The following is a 19286-nucleotide window of genomic DNA, read 5'->3' as shown; positions in this document are numbered from 1 at the left end:
AAGAATGGACTCAGATATCTTTGGCATTTAGCAAACCCTCTGGGACTCCATGACTCCACCAAGGAATGTCAATAGATAGGACCATCCCACTGAAGGATAACCTGGCAGACCCTTTCTAGCAGATATCCCTGGGGCTCCGTGACTCCACCAAGGAATGTAAATGAGATTATCCCACTAGTACGATAACCTGACTGAATCTTTTGATCAGCCAGGACCTTTGTTCCTGTTTCTCTGCCCTGTACCCCCATATCCTATGTAAGCCAAGCCATCACCCCAACACATTGCCATTGATTTGTGGTGCCGTACCCCAATGGCCGCCGGCTAATAAATTCTCCACTTAAAACTTATACTCTGTGGTGTGTCTCGCTCGCTTCTGATACAACATCAGGGAGAACATACTTCTGATGTACGGGAATGGCACCTAGACTCGGCTTGGAATTCCTGGAGGCTCAGCCTGAATCAGGGTGACAATGAAGGCCACGATGGGAGGACATAAAACCCCATTATGTTTCTCAATGTTTCAGTCCATAGCATGTGTATTCTTTTTTTGTTAATTTGTTAAATTAATATATGAATTTAGTTCTTTATTTAACCCAGACATCTTTTCCATTAAAAGGTAAAACAAGGTACAGGAACAAGTAAAAGAAACCAAAGCAAAAGCACAAGCGGTATTAGATCTCACAAGAGTCACAAAGCTAGCCATTGTTTCAGATAAGACCAGAATTTGTGCCATATCCCAAATGCTCTTCTCACCAGGAGTCCCTCTGGCTGCATGTGGGAGAAATACAGGTGATATAGTGAAGGGCCCAGTTGAAGTCTTCACCTAAAGGCAGGGGTTGCTCAAGAGTCCAGGTATGTGGGGAAATACTAACGTTTCTTATCCAAACCTGTCAAATCACTCCTTGATCCAGGGCTGATGATAGTGGCAGAGTAGAAAGCAGCTGTGCTAAGTTTGGGAAGACAGGAAGTCTTGCCCCTTTATCCTGGTTGGCTGGTAAGATCAGAACTTACTGGAATGAAGGGTCATAATCTGCTTGGGCACACTGAGGAAGCTGGGCACGTAAGAGGCCAGCCAGGCCAGTCTGGGAACCTCAGAAAACGCTGATCGCAGGGATAGGTAGGTAGTTAAAGACAGGGTGGCCATCCACATCCTTAAAGCCATATCTTCTAGCCAGATCACAGGATGGCAGAACCCCACCACTCAGTAGCAGGACATCAGGATCTGTTGCCAGGGCCACCACACATTTGCCACTCAGCTCTGGGGTCTCTGCATGTGGAAAGCAGTTTTTCAGCTGATGGGCCAAGGGGTCCTCTTCCTTGTTTATATGTTCCACCAATAGCTCTGTCTTCACCAACCCTGGCCAAAGACACATAGGCAATACCGTGGCGTTGTAGGTCATGGGCACAATCTATCACATGCTGCTTTGCCCACACCATAGGCTACATTGAATAAACACTGCAGCCCAACAATTGAGGAGATGACCACGATGAGCCCTCGACCAGCAGGCACCATTAGCCTGGCTCCATAAACCAAGCACAAATAGTGGCCTCAGAGTCCTAATTGTTGACGTCATCCCGTAGAGAGGTTGGGCATTCCCAGAATGGCTTCTCCACATAGGAAATGATGGTCTGGACCCCAGCAATGGCATTGTTAACTAGCATATCCAATCTCCCATCTTGTTCTCTATCAACCCTTTCGAACAGGCTTCGCGCCTCCTCCTCCTGGGTTGAGTCACAAACCACAGCACACATCGACCCCCTCGGGATTGTGCCTCTTGAGCAGCGCCCCTCAGGGTGTCCTGTTTTCGGCCTGTGATGTAGACAGTGGCTCCTGCCTCGCAGAGCTGCAAGGAAATGCCCAGGGCAATGCCCCTGGAGGCTCCACATACTCGGCCCTTCAGGGAGCCTAACATCACAACGGGGGATGGGTTAACCTGCATTCCTAGCTGCAGCCTCAGGCTCCGCTCCCGGGGGTCCTCTAGCCCAAGCACACGAGTGTGCCACGGAATCTTTAGCTGCGTGGCAGAACACCGTGGACCCTGAGCCGAGCAATGTGTGGGCGGGGCTCAGCCGCGAAGCTGCCTGCCCATCACCTGAGCACGCAGCCTCAGCTCCCGGGGTGTGGGGGAGGCAGAGCGGGGGTGGGGGTGTGGGTTCCCCCCATAGCATGTGTATTCTTGGAGCAATCTTGAACCCTGATGTCCATGAATTGTTTGCTGGTTTGGAGAGAGGAGAAATTAAAGGCAGGCTTTATTCCACTCAGAATCTGAGGGCTGTGCTGCCTCTCTGAAGCTTCTATGGCTACCAAACAGTTTGATAAAAGCACAGTGGCTGCTTTGGTTGGGAAGAATTTGGGCAAGTTGCTTTCTTTGAATGGACCTCAGTTTCCTCATTTGTATAATTAATGGTTTGGACTAGACAGCCTCTAAGGATTCTTCCAGCCCTAAATCTATGTCCTCTGAAGTCTTCTGAAAGAAAAGAGATGATGGTTTCAGCCAAAGAAACACTCTATAAAACTAAGGGGAAAAAAGGGCAAAGATCTCAAGGCCTGCATTTTGCTTGAGTCTGATGCTGAGTCTGGCTGAAGTTGGGGAAGGTGCCCAAGAGTGGGTGGCACTCATTCAACTGGCCCATGAGAAAGCAAAGGCTGCCAAAGCAGAGTGCTTTTCTAATACTCATCGGTAGAAAACAAGTCTCCCAATTAATAAATACTCCTTTGGAAGTGGTAGAGATGGCTGTTCTGGCTCTGGGACCATTTGCAGTTTGTCCCCATGATTGACACTGGTAGCATTTACTGTTTGTCAGGGAGATATTTCAACACTGCTAAAGGATGGAGGAAGCCAGAAAATGCAATTCCCTAGCTGAGGCTTTCTGCCTGTAGAACAGGGAATGAATCAAAAAGTCAACGGATTTGGCCAGTCCACCGCCATCTCATTTTCTAAGCTCCTGACTTGCAAGGGCCTTGGGAGAAAGGGGCCTAACATGAGTGAAGTAGCTGCTGATCAGAGGCTTAACTCATTCTTACCATGACCTCAAATCAACATTTTAAAACAAATTCAGTGGGAGGGCCGGTTCCCCCTGTTCAGATACCACATCAGAGACCCTGAACAGCCCGAGGCTTCTGCTCCTGTAATGGTGGTGGTGCAGAGAAGATCAGGGCAGGAGAAGGTCAGGAATAAGTTCAATCCTGAAAGCTAGCTGAGAAGAGGAGGAAGTGGAACATCTGATACCTTCCTATTTTGGGTAATCATTCTTGTTCAGAGTGAACTAGGTTTAAGGTTTGCGTGTGTGTGTGTGTGTGTGTGTGTGTGTGTGTGTGTGAGAGAGAGAGAGAGAGAGAGAGAGAGACAGAGACAGAGACAGAGAGACAGAGAGAGAAAGAAATCTAGCCAGTAAACCCCAAGTTAAGTGGGCAGCTTTTGGCCATCAAAATTTACCTTCCTTTGGAGGGGAGAAAGAGAAGCTCATAGATTGGACCACAATAGGTCGCTTCCCAAGCTCCACTTAATGACTGTATTTTGGGCCCTCCTGGCTTAGAGTGAATGTGAATGGTAACTGTTTCTCTTTGGAACAGCAATCCTGAGGGTCTTCCCCTACGGGCTTGATTTTTTTTTCTTTTTTTCTAATTAAAGGGACCATCCCTTGACTCACTTTTCAAAGAGGCCTATTTACTGAATGAGAGTTAGTTACCTCACTGTAAGTGAGTACATGTCACAGTCATTTTCGAAAACCAAGGACAAACACAACAACAATTATTCTTGTTAATAAGGTGCTAGGCTCATTTCTTTCTGCACTGATGAAGGATTGAAAGTGCTATCAGCTCTTTTTAAATTTTGGCATTCTGAAGACAGAAGCCTGATTTCCCAATCCTAGTTACTGCCCCTGTGCTGACTTTGAGATCCATGAGCAAGGCCTTTCTTGATGGCTCTCAGAAAGTGTTAGACTATGGAAAGCTGCTTGGGAGTTTTCCTAACAATCATATTGGGGTGATTCTTCGTTATGAATTTGAGTGAGACATATTTTGGGGGGAGTAAAAAAATACAAAAGGGCAGAGAGGAATCAGTATGGTATGAATGAATTAAGACAAGGCTTCCGGGACAGGCTCTCAACACTGCCTCTAGATAGCTGTGTGACCTTGGACACAGCTGTGTGTCTCCTCTGTTACATTGTAAGCACCTTGAGGGCAGGTATCTTGACTCCTTTTGTATCCCTAGTCGCTTAGGGTAGTGCTTGGCTCATAGTAGGTGCTTAATAAATGTGTATTGATTGAAATTACTTCACCACAGTGGGCTTTTCAGTTTCCTCAGTCTATCAAATGACTGTCCTGGAGTAAGATGGTCTCTAAGACTGTTCCAGCGCTAATACTAAAGGACTCTGGTCATTAAGACTCACTAATAATGGGCGGTGGAGCCAAGATGGCAGCTGGAAAGCAGGGACTTGCGTGAGCTCCCTGCCAGGTCCCTCCAAAAACCTATAAAAATGGCTCTGAACAAATTCTAGAACTGCAGAACACACAAAATAGCAGAGGGAAACAGGGATCCAGCCTAGAACAGCCTGGATGGTTGCTGGGGGAGGTCTATCCCACATGGAGGGGAGGGGAGTGGAGCTCAGCGTGGGCGGCCGCAGGACCAACCAGACCAGGAGCCAGGCAGAACAGGCCCTAGTGCCCTGAATCAGTGAGCTGTGGCAGTTACCAGACTTCTCAACCCACAAACACCAAAGACAACAGAGAAGATTAGTGGGAAAACCTGCAGGGGACAGAACTGGCTGTTCAGCCACCTCCCCAGGGGCAGTGGGGGTGGTGCAGCTACAGAACTACAGCTGCAGTTACTTCCAGCCCCAGGCCCACCTGGTGGGAGGAATTAAGTGACAGATCGGAGCAGGAGTGCAGAGCCTGCTTAAGATTTGCATCAGGTCCTGGCGGTTCTTGGGGAAGGAGGAGTGCTGGTGTGGTAGAGCTGGCTGTATAGAAATAGCTCTGAAATCAACAGCGCATCCCCTCAAGCTTGGAACAAAGTACTCTTTGCTCTACAAGCAGTCATACCCTGACAAAAAACTCAGGGGTTAAGTAAGTTGGCTGGGAACATGACCAGGCAGCAAAAACACACTCAGACTCAGTCTCAGACTTTGGAATCTTTCTTTGGTGACAAAGAAGACCAAAACATACAACCAGAAGAAGTCAACAAAGTCAAAGAGGCTACATCAAAAGCCTCCAAGAAAAACATGAACTGGTCTCAGGCCATGGAAGAGCTCAAAAAGCAGTTGGAAAAGCAAGTTAGAGAAGTAGAGGAAAAATTGGGACAAGGAATGAGAATGATGTAAGAAAACCATGATAAACAAGTCAATGACTTGCTAAAGGAGACCCCCAAAAATATGGAAAAAATATTGAAGAAAATAACACCTTAAAAAATAGACTAACTCAAATGACAAAAGAGCTCCAAAAAGCCAATGAGGAGAAGAATGTCTTGAAAGGGCAGAATTAGCCAAATGGAAAAGGAGGTCCAAAAGACCACTGAAGAAAATACTACCTTAAAAATTACATTGGAGCAAGTGGAAGCTAGTGACTTTATGAGAAATCAAGATATTATAAAACAACCAAAGGAATGAAAAAATGGAAGACAATGTGAAATATCTCACTGGAAAAACCACTGACCTGGAAAATAGATCCAGGAGAGATAATTTAAAAATTATTGGACTACCTGAAAGCCATGATCAAAAAAAGAGCCTAGATATCATCTTTCAAGAAATTTTCAGGGAGAACTGCCATGATATTCTAGAGCCAGAGGGTAAAATAGAAATTGAAAGAATCCATCGATCGCCTCCTCAAAAAGATCCCAAAAAGAAAACTCCTAGGAACATTGTTGCCAAATTCCAGAGCTCCCAGATCAAGGAGAAAATACTGCAAGCAGCCAGAAAGAAACAATTTGAGTATTGTGGAAAAATAATTAGGATAATACAAAATCTAGCAGCTTCCACATTAAAGGACTGAAGGGCTTGGAATACGATATTCCGGAGGTCAATGGAGCTAGGATGAAAACCAAGAATCATGTACCCAGCAAAACTGAGTGTCATGCTCCAAGGCAAAATATGGATTTTCAATAAAATAGAGGACTTTCAAGCTTTCTCAATGAAAAGACCAGAGCTGAATAGAAAATTTGACTTTCAAACACAAGAATCAAGAGAAGCATGAAAAGGTAAACAAGAAAGAGAAATCATGAGGGACTTACTAAAGTTCAACTGTTTTGTTTACATTCCTACGTAGAAAGATGATGTGTATGATTCATGAGACCGCAGTATCATAGTAGCTGAAAGGAATATACATATATATATATATATATATATATATATATATATATATATGTGTGTGTGTGTGTGTGTGTATACATATATATACGTATATGTGTGTCTATGTATGTATATAAGTAGGTGTATATATATAGACAGAGGGCACAGGATGAGTTGAATATGAAGGGACGATATCTAAAAAAATAAAATCAAATTAAGGGATAAGAGAGGAATATATTGAGAGAGGGAGAAAAGGAGAGATAGAATGGGATAAATTATCTTGCACAAAAGTGGCAAGAAAAAATGGTTCTGTAGGAAGGGAAGAGGGGGCAGGTAAGGAGGAATGAGTAAATCTTGCTCTCATCGGATTTGACCCGAGGAGGGAGTACCATACACACTCAATTGGATATCTTACCCCATAGGAAAGAAGGAGGAAGAAGATAAAAAAAAGGGGGGATGATAGAAGGGAGGGCAGACAGGGGGAGGAGGTAATCAAAACCAAACACTTTCGAAAAGGGACAGGATCAAGGGAGAAAATTGGATAAAGGTGGATAGGTTAGGAAGGAGCAAAACGTAGTTAATCTTTCACAACATGATTATTGTGGAAGGGTTTTACATAATGATGCCCATGTGGCTTATGTTGAATTGCTTGCCTTCTGAGGGAGGGTGGGTGGGGAGGGAAGAGGGGAGAGAATTTGGAACTCAAAGTTTTAAAAGCAGACATTCAAAAACAACAAAAAAAATTTTTTTTGCATGCAACTAGGAAATAAGATACACAGGCAATGGGGCGTAGAAATTTATCTTGCCCTACAAGAGAAGAAGAGAAAGGGGGATGAGAGGGGAGTGGGGTGACAGATGGGAGGCCTGAATGGGGAATGGGACAACCAGAATATATGCCATCTTGGAGTGGGTGGGAGGGTAGAAATGGAGAGAAAATTTGTAATTCGTACTCTTGTGAAAATCAATGCTGAAAACTAAATATATTAAATAAATTAAATATAAAAAAACCCCAAAACAAAAAAGACTCACTAATAATGACTTAAGCTTAGAGACATAAGTCGATAGAAGATTCTAGTACATGCAACAAATGCCCTGATATGGCTCAGATCCTCTTGGCTTCACGGTGGTTTACCGGGCAGTTGGTAGGAATGTCTGATGTTTATGAGCTGTTGTTAGAGACATAAAAGCCATTTAGTTAACTTTTCTGATGCAAGGACGCCCAGGAAGTGGGAGCCCTTCTGGCTCTCACCTCACTGTGCTCTAACCACCCTCCCCCCAACCAAAAATAATTGGCTTATTTTGTCATAAAGCTTAGGGGGAAAAAACTCATTCCAAGACTATCTCTGAGAAAGGAATGCATACATTCATAAACAGCTCCTGTTGGGCGTTAATTTCTTATCAAAGTTTGGACATTACATCCCCTCTCCACTTTGGATCTGCTGTTCTGCCTCATTTCAATTCCATGGAACAGATTGTCCCTTTCAGGATAAGCTCATCACTTCTAAATTTGCTACTGTGCTGCTAACTCCAGCCTTGATTGATACCACCTCCCTCAGCCTCCTCTCCCCTCTGTTTCGGAGGATGGAGCACCAAACTCCTCCCAATGCTTTTCTTTATAGAGAGCAGAAACTGGAATCTCCGCCCACTCCACTTGGCATCTGCTGCTCTGCTTGGTTTCAACCCCACAGAATAAGATGCTCCTCAACCCCATACCCCGTGGTCTTCTCCACCCCTACTTGCTGCCTACTTGTATGTGTTGCTTCCTCCATTAGATTGAGGGTATGGCCTGTCTTTTTATTGCTTGTATCTCCAGTCCTGGTCTGTAGTAGGTGCTTAATAAATGCTGATTGGATGGGAAGGGGGAGGGAGGTGTAACTCCATTTCAAAGTTATCATCTATGCAGAGGTTGGGGAGTTTTTGTCTAAATGAACACAATGATATTTGTGCTTGAGGCTTGAGGCAGGGATGCCTGGTTCTGTAGGCTTCTTATCTATTCCCTCTGTAGAAATTCATGGTTCCCCTATTAGAATGTAAGTTCCTTAAATGACAAATATTGGAAAGGGATATGGGAAAATTGAGACATGAATGCATTGTTGGTGGAGTTGTGGATTGATTGAACCATTCTGGAGAGCAATTTGGTACTATTCCTAAAGGGCTGTAAAACTCTCTTTGACCCAGCAGCACTACTAGTAGATCTGTATCCTAAAGAGATTTTAAAAAAGGAAAAGGACCTATAGGATGTATAAAAAATATTTATAGCAGCTCTTTTAGTGGTGGCAAAGAATTAGAAGTTGAGGGAATGCTCACCAACTGGGGAATGGACAAGTTGCGGTATATGATTGTGATGGAATACTCTTGTGCTCTAAGAGATAACGAGCAGGATGCTCTCAGAAAAACCAGGAAAGACTTACATGAACTAATGCAAAGTGAAATGAGCAGAGCCAGGAGAACATTGTACACAGTACCAGCAATGTTGTATGATGATGGATTGTGAATGACTTAGCTCTTCTCAGAAATACAGTGATCCAAGATAATTTGGAAGGACTCATGATGAAAAATACTGTCCATCTCCAGAGAGAGAATTGAAGAACTCTGAATGTAGTTCAAAACATACTTTTAAAAAAACTATCTTAATTTTTCTTTTTTTGTCTGTATTTTCTTTTACAACATGAGTAATACAGAAATGTTTTGCATGACTGAACATGTATAACCTATATCAAATTGCTTGTCTTCTCAAGGAAGGAGAGAATTGTGAACTCACATTTAAAAAAAAAAGAATATTAAATTTTTTTACATGTTATTGGGGAAAAATAAATTAAAAAAAGTTTTAAAAAAAGAATGTAAACTCCTTGAGGGCGAGGATTGCCTTTCTTTTTGCTTATATTTGTATTTCCATTGTTTCATAAGTACTCATTAACTTGACATCAACTAGAATGAATAATTAATTACTAATAACTAATTACTAACAAGTTCACCCTATCCTCCATGACATTTTTCTTTGAAAATAAAGAGCCCTATTCAAATTGTTCTCACAAAATGTATTCTAAATATTTTAGGTATTGATAATATAAAACCCTTTTGCTCTCATCAAAATATTAATATTTTGTTCTGATTAAAATGTTAATATTTTCAAATGCACTAGCATTTTAATGAGAATAAAAAGATTTTGTGTCAATAAACAAAATTAAAAATTCTTAAGTACCATATATAATATTTTATCGAGAGCAGTGTTTGAAAATACTTCATTATTTAAGGGGAAAAAACCTCTGTGTATGTCCTGGAAGATAGAACAGACTTATAAATAATTATTTATTAGTAACTACTTGCACATATTATTAGTAATTAATCACATATCTATTAATAGTTTAGTGAGAGCAAAAAGCTTTTTTGTTTTACATCTTTAAAAAAAGTATTTGAAAAACTATTTCATCTATCTCCTTTTAAAATTTTTCTACTTTTTGGTATGTTTTATAATGTACATAATTTTAATTCAGCAGTCCAAACATTAATAGGATCATAGCTGTAAGCTTCATGTAATTTATAAATAAATGTACATATATTGGGGGTAAGGTTACTTTTTTTTAACTGATGAGTGCACACGATCACAAAAGTTTGGAAACTTTACTACCTACCTCATAGCTGTGTCAAAAGTGCTCTGTAAATGTGAAAGCCCTGTTGTTTTTTTAATGGGACCTGTGATTTCATTGGTATTGGGAACTCTTCCATGCAGTTGACCAACTCCTTTGAAATTTTACAGTTGAAGGTACATTGAGGTACATTGAGGCACCTGAGATGTTAAGAGACTTGCCCAGGGTCACACGGTATGAGTCAGAGGTGAGGCCAGAGCCCAGATTTTCCCAGATGCAAAGCCAGTTCCCTATCTGAGCTGGCTCTGTCTAAGGGTTACAATCTAGTTTATTATACCTCTTTTAGTAGGGTGTCTGACATCGACAAAGACTTTAATTGTACAGATAAGGCTTAGCGGGTGAAACAGTTTACCCAAAGCTCCATGATCAGTAATTTGTGGTAGACAGAGACTGGCCTGGAATCCAGATGTCCTGATCCAGGTGTCCAAGGGCTCTTTCAAGCAACATCCCACTACTCATTAGCTACAAGAGATGATGTCCCAAATGAACTCTGCTCAAAGGATTATAGGCAACCTCTTACTGTGGGAGTGTTGAATACTGAATTGATAAGTGGGGGGAACACATTCGGGGGAGGCATTAACTGAAGGAAAATGAAAAGGAGCTTTCACTGTTTTGAGAAAACCCTTTGAACTTAAGAATTGTCTTTTCATGGTCAGTAAACAAAATATGTATCTTTCAAAGGGTCTTAGCTTGGCACGGCCAGTGTGAGAGGGAATGTTTTTCCTTAGGCTAGAAAGCCAGGATACATTTTTTTAAAAAAACAAATTTTGTTAATATTTTTATTTTTTTTTACAACACCAAAATTTCTTCTAGTATCCTACCCAGAAAGCCACTTAATATCACAAGTTTTCTTAGAGAAAAAAAATCAGCAAAATCAAAAGTCTGAGAATATATGCACTGTACCATATCTGTGGACCTCTTGTCTCTGCCAAGGAGTAAATGAGAGCATTTTCTCATATTTTTTCTTTAGGGCCACGATTATGCTCTTAAATGTCGAACATTCACTTGTAAGAAATAAATAAAATGAACAAAACAAGTTGGAACCTTGCGCATGTCTGAGAATGGGTGCACCTCATCCCTACTACCCTTTATCTCTTTGCTGAGAGGTGACAGTCATGCTTCACCATCATTTTCCTTGATGTCAAAACTGGTCACCAGGTGATTGGTTCTGAAGTCTTTCCAGTGTTTTCCTTTACACTATAGTGTGAACTACTGCCCTGGCTCTGCTTACTTCATTCCTCATCAGTTCAGACAAGGCTCGCCAAGTTTCTCTGAATTCTTTCACATTCATCATTTCTCGTGGCACAATAATATTTAATCATATTAATATACCACAGTTTGTTCAGGCATTCCTCAAATGATGGGCACCCATTTCATTTCTAGCTCTTTTCTATAACCAAGTGCTGCTGTATATATTTTTGTGTATACACACGTACATCTATAAGGTGGTGAGGTAGAACGGTGGATAGAACCCCAGGCCTGCGGTCAGGAAGAACCGGAGTTCAAGTTTAGCTTCAGACACTACATTGCCTTCATAGGTTGGGGTGGGGGAAGACAAGGGAAAGGAAAAAGCAGCCGGCTCCATAGGCCACCAGAGAAGGGAAGACAATAGTAATTTAAAACAAAACAAAAAACCCCCATAGAGGCAGGTCTGCAACTGGGCAAGTTGATGAATTAGGTATTCACTGAATTGCCGAGAGGCATCTCTGGGAACTCGGGGGCATAAACAAAGCTGGGAGTTCTCAAGCAGAATTTCCCCTGGTCCTGAGCAAAGGGTTATTGTCCCACTGACATTTTCCACTATAAAAGGGAACGTTTTTAATAGACTTGCCCCACTTCGGCTGAGCGTATGTGGTTCTTCTCCTCCAGCTACATCGAAGCTCCTAGTAGCTAGAGGCTGTAATACACACTGTTCAAGTGCACATTTGGGGGCTTCTATTTAAATTTAAGAGAGAGGGGAAAGCAGGAGATGGCTGAGCTGGAAGCCGAGAGGAGGAAGAAGTGGGGGGCCAAGGAGAATTGAGCAGAAGGGGCATACCAAGAGAGGCCAAAGCTTTCCCAAATACAGCTTGGCCTGTTCCACCTCCAATGATGCCTTGATTGTGGCCCTAGGAAGAGTCCCTGGGTAACGTGCAGTGGGGGGGAATGAGAGAAGATAGGGTTTCGCCATAATGGACCAGGGCCTATCCAATGGAAAGGGCCAGATAAAGGGTTCTTGGTGCCACTGTGGCTCATTAATATATTTCCAACGAGATGGATGGCGAGCTGTAGAAGGGAAGGGGAGTCATGCAACTGCCCCATCCTGGAAAACCTTCCAGTTTTCAGAAACCTCTGGGAGAAGCTCCTTTCTGCCTTAGTTCCTATACCTCAAACAAAGGCAAATTTGGTTATAAATCTTGTGGGCAGAAAAGGGAGAGGAAAATAACAAATTTAAGAACTTGAATGAAGTTCCCCATCTGCCTCCTAGAGAATTATGCCTTAATGAAGAAGAGACTACTCCCAAGCCTGGCCTAGGCCTCTCTAAATGGACTTGGGTGAATTAAGAGGGTGGATGGTCTCTAAGGCCCCTTCCGGGTCTAAATCTCTGATCCTGTTTTAGCAGCGAGTTGGCTGATATAGATTTATCACCCAATAAGAGGCCGAGGGATGACCGTATTCCCTTAAGCAGCTTCTGTTTATTGCCTAGTTAAATCAACCCTGGATAGAAAAAACACCTTCTTCAGCTCTGCAGTTCCCTTGGCTCTCTGCTTGGTACAGGTTGTATGGGGAGGTAGAGATTTTCTGCTTTGGCTTTTGATAGATGAGGTATAGAAACTGTCATTTTAAAAAAGTCTTTGTGCAATTTGCTTACAGGAATGATTAAGGGGCATAGCAATTCTGCAGCCCTTTTCCAAGGCCCAGAAATTTTACAGAAACTCACAGTCCATTATGCCTCCAGCAAATCTTTTGGTTTCACCACAGCAAAGTTAGTCAGTGGGATGACAATGTCAGGCAAGCCCAGCCACAATTTATCTTTACTTGTTGGCAAATGACTTTAGGCTCCTAGTTTGATGCCAGGAAAGTAGTTTGTATTTTGCTGTAGGTGGACAGAAAGGACCAGGTTCCTTTTTTGGGGGAAGGAATAATATAGAGAGTAGCTCAAACCTCCACCCATGCATCCAAAATGGTAACTCTGTTAGCTAGTCCAGTGGGATACTCATTTCATATTTGTTATATGGACATGCATAACTGATCAGCATGGGCTTAGGGATGCCAAGACAGTGACAGTAACCAATATTTACATAGGGCTTTAAGGTTTGCAAAGTGCTCCTCCTACATTATCTCGTTACTTTGTCACAAAGCTCCTGTAATGTGTATGAAAGATATCTTGCGGATGAAGAAACTGAGGCCCAGAGGCTTTAAGACTGGTTCATGATCGCAAGGATAGTGAATGTCATAAGTGAAACTGAACCCAGGTCTTTGTGACTCAAAACTCCATCAAGACTAGAAATAACATGGAACAGAGGGATAGAACAAGGGGAGGGATAACCAAGAAATATGAGGGAGACAGAGAGATAGAGAGAGAGACAGAAACAGAGAGAGAGAGACAGAGAGACAGAAACAGAGAGAGAGAGACAGAGAGAGAGACACACACAGAGACAGAGACAGAAAGAGAAAGAGACGGAGACAGAGGGAGAGACAGACAGATGGAGAGAGAGACAGACAGAGAGAGAGAAAGGGGGTGAGAGAGAGAGAGGGAGGGAGAGAGAGAGACAGAGAGAGAGAGAGAGAGAGAGAGAGACAGAGAGAGAGAGACAGAGAGAGACAGAGAGACACAGAGACAGACAGACAGAGAGAGAGAGACAGAGACAGAGAGAGATAGAGAAAGAGACAGAGACAGAGAGAGACAGAGACAGAGAGAGAGAAAGGGGGTGAGAGAGAGAGAGGGAGGGAGAGAGAGAGAGAGAGAGAGAGAGAGGGAGAGAGAGAGAGAGAGGTTTGAGAAGTCTGAGAAGAGGTGTCATTTTCAGGGAAGGCTTTGGCCTGAAAGAGTCGCTTCTTACTTGTATCATCTTGGGCAAGTCACAATCTCTGAGTCTCAGTTTCTTATTTTGAAAAATGAACTTCGACTAAGTCGACTGTTACTTCCAGCTCTAAATTCCATAATTTAAATAAGAAGTATCTTGCATTCACATAGTGTTTTATATTTTTCAAGATATTCTCACATCACAGAATCAGTAATGGATTTAGAAGTGGGATTTTAGGGGCCACCTAGAGCAGCCTCCTCATTTTATAGATGCACAAACAGAAGCTCTGAGAGATGAAACTGACTGCTCAGGGTCATACAGGCAGTGAGTATCAGAGTCAGGATTTGAACTCAGCACCTCTCACTCTACTCCCGTCTGACCTCATGGGCCATGAAGCAATGGAGGGATTTCAAAGGGCAAAGATGTTTGTATTTTATTCAGTAGGCAATGGGGAGCTTTTGATGGCTGCTGAGCAGGTAGTGATTTGGTCAGGCTTGTTCATCTGAAGATTACTAGTAAGGTGCTACTGAAGAAAGGCTAGCCCTCTTCCGCAAACAGGAAAGCCAAGATGTAGCCAAATGAAGCTTCGTTATAGTTACTGCACTCACACTTAGTGCTTCTCAGAGTTTTGCCTCTTCCCTTAGCTCTAGTCTGGTGTTACCACAAAACCCACTCAAGGGTTGTCCTGGAACCTCAAAGTCATTGGGTCTCAACCTGAACTCATCATCTTCCTTCTTAGACTGGCCCTTTCTCTGTTTTCGTTGAGGGCGCTGCCATTGTCCCGGATGGCCAGTCTCAAGGCCTCCATTATCTTTAACTCTTCTCTTTCCTTCATCCCACAAATCAAAGCCATTGCCTACCTAGAGGAGATATTTTATAACTATCTCTTCTTCTCTACCCAAATTGCTAATCAGATTTAGGTCCCTATTACCTCTTGTTTGGGCTTTTGACTGATTCCACAGTCTCCTCTCTGCAATCTATCCTTCGCACAGTTTCCAAAATAATTTGATTAATAATGCATGTACTTATAATGACTAAACTTGGCATCGAGGGTTTGAGAAAATGCAATTCTCTCCTTCCACATGGAAGACTATGTGGAGAGAACATTGCATGCATAGCAGTCAGACAATCCAAGGACCTTCTAACCCTAAATCTGCTCCTATGATCCAAGTTTTGTTGATCTGTGTTCTTTTCATTTTTAAATCTTGGTAATGAATGTCAATCACTCAAAAACACCTCTGTGGTTCACTGTTATTTATACTATTTATACTGTACTTATAGTACAAACTATTAACCCTTTAACCTGGTGTTTAAGACCTTCCACAATCTAGATCCAACCGACCTCTCTACCTTTTTTTTCACATTTCTTTTTGTACGCATCCTAACTGAACTCCTGGCTATTAACAGATCTTATCCTGTTGTCTCATGTCTCCCAGCTTTCACCTGTTGGAACTTCTCTCTTCCCTCGAGGGTCAGCTTATGTGCTACCTCTTTTCATCATTTTCTTTTTATTTTTTTGATGTTTAGAAAGGCTGATGATTTTTATGGATTTATCTCACAGTCTGCTATTTTGACAAAGCTATTTATTATCTCATTTTCTTTTCTTTGTTGTTAAATCTCTTTGATCTTGGTTTTCTAAATAAATCATATATTTTCTTATGTCCTTTTTATAAAAAAAATTAATCCTTTTTTCCAATTACATGTAAAAACTATTCTAATGTTCTTTTTAAAATTTTGAGTTCCAAATCCTCTCCCTCCCCTTCCCCCTCACTGAGAAGGCAAGCAATTTTATAGGTTATACATGTGCAGTCATGAGAAACATATAAATCATTTTATATTTTCAAATAGCTTCTTTAACATCTCCATGCCTACCTTTATTCCTTAGTAACTTTCCTCTTCTTTTTAGAAAAAGATTTTCTCTTATTTTTATCAATGCCTTTTGTTTTTATATCACACTGATTTCTTACAATATCCTACCCCTGCCCTACCCTGAGCCATTCCTTGTAACCAAGATTAAGAAATGAAAAAAACAGTTCAGCAAAACTTGGATCATAAGAGCAGATTTAGAGCTAAAAGGGCCTTGAATTGTCTGGCAGTGCAATGCAAACAATGTTCTCTACTCATAAGTGTCCAACCTGAAGGGAGAAAACTGCATTTTCTCAAACCTCTGATGCCAAGTTTAGTCATTATAATTACACTGCATTTCATTTCTACTTTTGTTCCTTCGCTCTATGTTGTTATTATTATGAGCGTCACTCTGCTTCTATTTATTTCACTCCACATCTCTTCATGTAAATCTTCCCATATTTTTCTGAATTTTTCATCATTTCACAGTAATAATATTCCTTACATTTTCAGCACCCCGTGCCCACCCCCCAACCCCTTTCCCCCAACTCTGCATAGCCGGTGGGTTGGGTTCTAAGGAAAGAGCACCGAGTTCCCTGGTAGTGAAGCACACATATAGGTAACATCTACGGTCAAGAAAACTCTCACTGCTGCTACTACAAGGCAGCTAGGTTGTTGTGTTTGTCCTTCATTCTCAAAGAGGACTGTGACATCAGGGAAATGATGACACAACTTGCAATTGACTTTGATTTGAGTGAGGGAGGGCTGTGCAAGGTCACCAGTCTCACTTTCTCTTCCAGAGCCATCTGGGTCCTGTGGCCTGATGTTCACCAGGATGGCTGGAGATGGCCCAGGATGCATTGGGAGACCCTGGCCCTTTCAGGCTAAGGCCTTTTCAGGTTCTCATTTTGAGTGAGGTTAACACCCATTCAGTGAATAGATACTTGACTCAGTAGATAGAGCATTGGGCCTAGAGTCAACAAGACCTCAGTTCAAATCTGGTCTCAGATATTTTCTAGCTGTGTCACCTTGGGCAAGTCACTTAACCTTTGTTTGCCTCAGTTTCCTCAACTGTAAAATGGGGATGATAACAGCACCTACCTCAGAGGGTTGTCCGAAAAATCAAATGAGCTATTTGTAAAAAGTGCTTAGCATAGTTCTGGCACATAAGAGGCGCTATGTAAATGCTGGTTCCCTTCCCTTCCTTTCCCCTACTACAAGCTCGGATGTCCTTTTTCTTAGTGTTCTTCACATTGCTTCTCACTGGGTGGAGCATCTTTGTTATCAGAGGTCTCACTCCTGGAGGCTGCTTGGGCTCGGTTGATTGATTTCAGAACTGGTAAGCTGAGTTTTTTACAGGCCATTGGGGCGTGGCCAACCTCTAGCCATCTAATAGCAGGCTGTCCTTCTAATTCCATTTTAGTACCTGGTTTCGCATATTAACACCTTGTCTATTTCTGTTATCTGACCTTTAATTTTTGTGATTATATAGACTAGATTGGGGGAAATCAACTGATCCATAAACCCTCCTCCTAAGAATACACATTTATACACCACAATTTGTTCAGGAAGGCATACCTTGTCATATCTTGTGGCCAGATAGGCCTTGAGTTCAAGTCTGCACTACAGAAGAGAAAACAGGCCCAGACCAGTTTAGTGACTTGCTCAAGATAAATAACAGAAGTGGGATTGGATCCCAAGTCTTCTGGCCCCCAAGTCTGGAGCCTTTCCTTCTCCACTGTTTCTCCCCTCAGAAAGCACAGAGGTCATTCCTGCTGGAGCTGCACATGGAGAGCCTCCTAGGACTCTCCCCAGCTTCATTGTCTGCTCTCTGCAATCCCGCCATCTTACCCATGGCCAAAATGGGTCATTTTGTGGGCAAGTCATCCTGGCAGGGGTTTTCTTGCCTTCTGGGAGGCAATACTGTGACATCTTCCTCTGGGGAGCCAGAACCCAAATTAGGACCTCTCAAACTCAGGAGGTAACCAAGAAGTCTGGTCCATTTCTCAGGATTGCAGATTGCTAACTTGTGTTCAGAAATGGAAACCCAAGAGAGGACGACAACTAGCAACTGATGGGGCTGGACTAAATGACCTTCAACATCACCTGCAGCTCTTGAGATTAGGAATCACCAAGAAGTTTTCCCCATCCCCCACAGCTACAAAGAGCTCTCTCTTCTGGCTCAGAATTGGCAGGAGCTCTCTGGCTCACTCCTGCCTTCACTTAATTTTCTTACCTTGGATTATCTGGGCCTTATTTGTGCATCATCTTCAGGAGATTGTAAACTCCCTAGGATCAGGAGCTATATCCCTTTCATCTTTGTAACCCTTGAGCCTAGTATATGCCATACACATAGCACACTATGAGTTAATGTTTGCCGAATTAAAGTGAATTTGACAGCAACCCTCCCTAACCCCTGCCCCTAGGCTAAGTCCGCCTGTCCCTACCCTGGGCTCACTGTCATTCTGACTTCTTTTAGAGCAGGGGTTCTTAAACTGGGGTCCATAGACTGTTCCCCCCAAGGTGTATGCAGATAAATTTGGAGGCAGCTCTGTGAACTTGGATGGGAAAAAAAAAATCTTCATTTTTGCTAACCTCTCACTGAAATCTAGCATTTCCTTCAACTATGAATTAAAAAACAAAAACCAAACACATCATTCTAAGAAGAGGTCTATTGTCCTCAACAAACTTCAGAGGGTTTCATGATACAAAAAAGGTTAAGAATTCTGGTCTTACATATTCTATTCTTAACGTAAGCCTACCATACATTTTTCTGGTCCTGAAGCATTTACTTTAAGGAAATTACATTTAAGTCACAAATAATCCAACCAGTGTGACCCTTCCTGTCACATACCCACAATTCTCCACAAAGATTGCTTCATATTTAACAGAAAGGGCAGGGCCTAAAAATTTCCCACCTGATTGCACAGTGAATATAGCTTGTTCACAACTCAGCTGTTTGGAGATATACATTGTGGAGGATTCAGTTGGGAGTATGGTAGAATTCTATGTTATGTGTTGAAAAAGTTATCAATAAAAAAGGCTTAAATACACAGCTTTTTGCCATAAAGAAGCCAGTTTAGGGCCTCAGCCCCGCTTAACCACACCCCAAGTAGGACCCAGCTTTGGGATCCCATATACCCTGTTTTGTGGTGCTAATACATGAACCTTTTAGCTTCCCTGGGCTTTTGTTTCTTCTTCTGTTAAGATAAGGGGGTTGGATTCCATCAGAGATATTAAATTCCAATGGAAACAGGGCCACTAAATGGTATATAAGGATCCCTGCAGCAACCACATATTATATTCTATTGTATATTTTATTTATTTTGTTAAACATTTCCCAATTACATTTTAATGTGGCTCTGAGCTACATGTTGGACACCTCTGGATAAATGGCCTATGAAATGAGCCTCTTCCAGCTCTAAATCTAAGATCCAATGATATTCTCATCTCATTTAGCATTTTCTGCAATGTGCTGAGCCTGAAAGCATCAATAGCTCTG

The 19286-nt window shown here is 42.3% G+C and overlaps 1 pseudogene; it reads right to left on the bottom strand.

Moving 5' to 3' along the window:
• Positions 1 to 1000: 1000 nt before the first annotated feature.
• LOC118858764 lies at positions 1001 to 1913 on the bottom strand (annotated as a pseudogene).
• Between the last annotated feature and the right edge of the window lie 17373 nt (positions 1914 to 19286).

This window comes from Trichosurus vulpecula, chromosome 7, assembly GCF_011100635.1.
Source record: "Trichosurus vulpecula isolate mTriVul1 chromosome 7, mTriVul1.pri, whole genome shotgun sequence".
Lineage (NCBI taxonomy): Eukaryota > Metazoa > Chordata > Mammalia > Diprotodontia > Phalangeridae > Trichosurus > Trichosurus vulpecula.
The sequence above is the reverse complement of the archived record's forward strand: the minus strand, read 5'-3'. Positions and strand labels throughout refer to the sequence as shown.